The following is a 4376-nucleotide window of genomic DNA, read 5'->3' as shown; positions in this document are numbered from 1 at the left end:
TGGCCAGGAGCAGCCACTGCACTCCAGTCTGGGTGACAGAGTGAGACTTCAACTCAAAAATAAAAAATAAAAGATTGCCATGTTAATGAATCAAAAGAATTAATATTGTTAAAATAATCAAAAATAACCATGTTGCCCAAAGCATTCTATAGATTCAGTGCAATCTCTATAAAAATCCTAGCATCATTTTTCACAGACTTGGAAAAAAGAATCCTAAAATTCATATAGAACCAAAAAGAGTCCAAATAGCCAAAACAATCCTAAGCAAAAAGAACAGAGCTAGAGATATCACATTACCTGACTGCAAAATTCATCTCACAAGCTTACAGCAACCAATACAAAATGGTAATGGTATAAAAATAGACACACAAGTCAGTGGAACAGAATAGGGAACCCAGAAATAATGCCACATTTTACCACCAAGTAATCTTTGACAAATCTGACAAGAACACATGTTGGGGAGAGGACACCCATTTCAATAAATAGTGCTGGGAAAAATTGAATTGCCATAGGCAGAAATATGAAACCGGTCTATCTCTGATTATCGTATACAAAAATCAATTCAACATGGATTAAAAACTTAAATGTACGCCTGACACTATAAAAAATACTAGAAGAAAATCTTGGGAAAACTCTTCTGGACATGGGTCTAGGCAAAGAATATATGACTAAGACCTCAAAAGCACAGGCAACAAAAATAAAAAGACAAGTGAGACTATATTAAACTAAGATACATCTGCACTGCAAAAGAAGTACTTAACAGAGTGAACAATGTGCAGAATGGAAGCGAATATTTGAAAACTATTCACCAGATAGGGGGTTAATATCCAGAATGTAGAAGGAACTCAAACAACTCAGCAACCACACAGAAAAAAAGCAAAACAAAGTAAATAATCCCATTGAAATACACATGAATAGACAATTTTTAAAAGAAGACACACAAATAGCTAACAGGGATGTGAAAAAATTCTCAACATCACAAGTCATGAGAGAAATGCAGATTAAAATCACAATGAGATATCATCTTACTCCAGCCAGAATGGCTACTATTAAAAAGACAAAATAACATGTTGGCGAGGATGCAGAGAAAAGGGAACTCCTTTTTTGTTTGTTTTGAGTTGGAGTCTCACTCTGTCACCCAGATTGGAGTGCAGGGGCCGCTCCCGGCCACCGCAGCCTCGACCTGCTGGGCTCCGGCGATCCTTTCCGCCTCAGCCTTCCGAGTAGCCGGAATTACAGGTGCACGCTACCACGCCCAGCTAATTTTTTGATTTATTGTAGAGATGAGGTCTCACCTGCCCAGGCGGGTCTCAAACCCTCGGGCTCAGGCCATCCACTCACCTCAGCCTCCCAAAGGCGCGGGCTGACAGTCTGAGCCACCGAGCCCGGCTGAGAAAACGGAACTCTTACACAATGTTGGTGGGCATCTAAATTAGTACAACCTCTATGGAAAACAGTATGAAGATTTTTTTCCATAGAATTAAAAAATAGAACTACTCTGCAATCCCACTACTGGGTATCTACCCAAATAAAAAGAAATCAATAAATCTAAAAGATGCAAATAACAAGAAATCAATAAATCCAAAAGCACTTGTATGCTCATCACAGCACAACTCACAATAGCAAAGATTTGGAATCAACCTAAATGTCCATCAACAGATGGCTGGATAAAGAATACGCAGTGTATATTCACAACGGAATGCCATTTGAGCCATACAAAGAATGAAATAACATCTTTTGCAGCTCCATGAAAGGAAACTGGAGGTCATTATCTAAAGTGAAACAAGTCAGATACGGAAAGTCAAATATCCCATGTTCTCACTGATAAGTGGGTAGTTCTTGTGTGTATTTTTTTCTTTTAATGAGTACACAGCGATGTAGAGAGTGGAATGCTAGATAATGGAGACTCAGAAGGGTGAGACAGGAAGGAAGGGGTGGATGATGGGAAATCACTTAATGGTGACGAAGTCCATCATCTGGGTGGTGGATGATAACCTGAAAGCCCTGGCTTGACCACTACGCAATCTATGCATGCAACAAAACTGCACTTGTAATTTATGCAAGTTTTTAAAAAGAAAAAAGTTAAAGAAATGTTTAGGAAGAAATCGCTTATCCAAGTTTTCTCCTTTTAAATAAGGAGAAATAGACATTATAAACGGCAATGTTTTAAAATTTCACATACTTGAAAAAGAAGAATGAAATATATTTTTAAAAACGGAATTGTCATGTGATCCACATCTGGGTATATATTTAAAGGAATCAAAAGCAGGGTCTTGAAGAGATATTTGTGTCTGCATGTTTATAGCAGCATTATTCATTATGGCCACAATGTAGAAACAACCCAAGTGCCTACTGAGTGGATAAGCAAAATATGATGCATCCATACAATGGGATATTATCCAGCCCTAAAATGGAAGAAAGCTCCGACATATGCTACAACAGGATAGACCTTGAGAATACTATGCAAAGTGAAATAAGCAGGCTGGGCTCAGTGGCTCAGCCTGTCATCCTAGCACTTTGGGAGGCCAAGACGAGTGGATTGAATGAATCTGTGGGTTCAAAACCAGCCCAGGCAACTTGGCGAGACCTCATCTCCACAATAAAATCAAAATTAAATAGCTTGGCGTGGTAGTGCGCATCTGTAGTTCCGGCTGCTTGGAAGGCTGAGGAGGAAAGATCGCTGGAGCCCAGAAGGTCGACGCCGGGGTGGCCATAAGTGTGCCACTGCACTCCAGCCTGGACAACAGAGTGAGATTTAACTCAAACAAAAAAAAAAAAAGAAAGAAAGAAGAGACACAAGAAGACAAATATTGTATGATTCTAATTATATAAGGTTCTGAGAGTAATCAAAAACATAGAGACAGAAAGCAGAGTGATGGTTTCCAGGGGCCAGGAGGGGAGAATGGAAAGTTACTGTTTAGCAGGTGTAGAGTTTCAGAATCACAAGATGAAAGCATTCTGGAGATGCATGGTAGTAAAGATTGCACAACAATACGAATGCGCTTAATCTCGTCAAAACATGTACATAAAAATGGCTACAATAGTAATCTTTATAGTATGTGTATTATACAGCACAATGATAAATTGACGGTGAGGTAATAATTCCCCAAAACTGGAAGGAACAAAGTGTCCATCAGCTGGTGACTGGATTAGCAAACTGTGGTTCTATTGCTCAGCAACAAACAGGCACAAACTATCGCTACACACAACAACATGAGTGAATCTCTAATGGATGATGTTAAATGAAAGACCCCAGACTTAAAAAATTCTAAATATCCCAAATATACAAAATGGAAATTTAAAAATATGTTACATATCAAAATTGGTACAGGCCAGGTATGGTGGCTCACACCTGTAATCTCAGCTCTTTGGGAGGTCGAGGCAAGAGGATTGCGTGAGCTCAGGAGTCCAAAACCAGTCTGGGCAACATGACAAGACCTTGTCTCTACTATATATATATGTTTGTTTGTTTTTTGTTTTTTGTTTTTTTTTTAATTAGCCAGGCGTGGTGTGTCTGCCTGTAGTCCCAGCTACTTGGAAGACTGAGGCGGAAGAATTGCCTGAGCCTAGTAAGTCGAAGCTGTGGTGGCCATGATCATTCCACTGCTTTCCAGCCTGGGAGACAGAGTAGGACTCCAACTCAAAAAAAAAAAAAAAAAAATGGATACAGTCAGGCGCAGTGGTATATGCTTATAATCCCAGCTGCTTGAAAAGCTGAAACAGGAGGAGAGTAGCTTGAGCCCAAAAGTTTGAGACCAGCCTGGGCAACATAAGAAGGCTCCATCGCTAATATAGGTATATATATATGTGTGTGTGTGTATAAAAATTGGTACAGTACAGCTAAAGTGGTATTTAGAGGAGAATTCATAGCCTTAAGTGTTCATATTGAACAATAAAAAGTCTGAGAAAGTACCAGAGAAGACAAAAACAAATGATATTACTATTTTCTTCCTTTTTTTGTGAGAATGCAGGATTTATTAAGAAGACAGAAAAGCTTCCATAGCGGGAGGGGACCTGAAAGAGGTTGCCCGATATTACTATTTTCAAATATGGTCCGGTTCAATGAAAGGAACAGTCAACTGCTTCTCTACGCACTTAACCCTTAATCAGAGGGCAGTTTGGTCATAAGGAAGAACGATATGTTGTATACAATCATCCAGCTTTTGCAAGGAACGTCACTCATTGGATGTTGTGATTGAAATTATCAGAAGACTAAATATTAGTAGTGGTTTTGAAATTATCCATATTATCTTTTATCGCTTGTGAACACACACACACATACACACAAACTGGTTTTCTGGACAGTGTAGGACCACTCTTTTTTTTTTTTGAGTTGGAGTCTCACTCTGTCACCCAGACTGGAGTGCGGTGGCCGC

General features: G+C 39.3%; 1 protein-coding gene across 1 annotated transcript in view; it reads right to left on the bottom strand.

The window, feature by feature from the left end:
* Nucleotides 1–4376, bottom strand: part of LOC103249211 (von Willebrand factor-like) — a 28545-nt gene that overhangs the window by 8167 nt on the left and 16002 nt on the right. The window lies entirely within an intron of this gene.

The sequence above is a fragment of the Carlito syrichta genome, unplaced genomic scaffold (genome assembly GCF_000164805.1).
Source record: "Carlito syrichta isolate Samal-C Ts95f unplaced genomic scaffold, Tarsius_syrichta-2.0.1 Scaffold117974, whole genome shotgun sequence".
Lineage (NCBI taxonomy): Eukaryota > Metazoa > Chordata > Mammalia > Primates > Tarsiidae > Carlito > Carlito syrichta.
The sequence above is the reverse complement of the archived record's forward strand: the minus strand, read 5'-3'. Positions and strand labels throughout refer to the sequence as shown.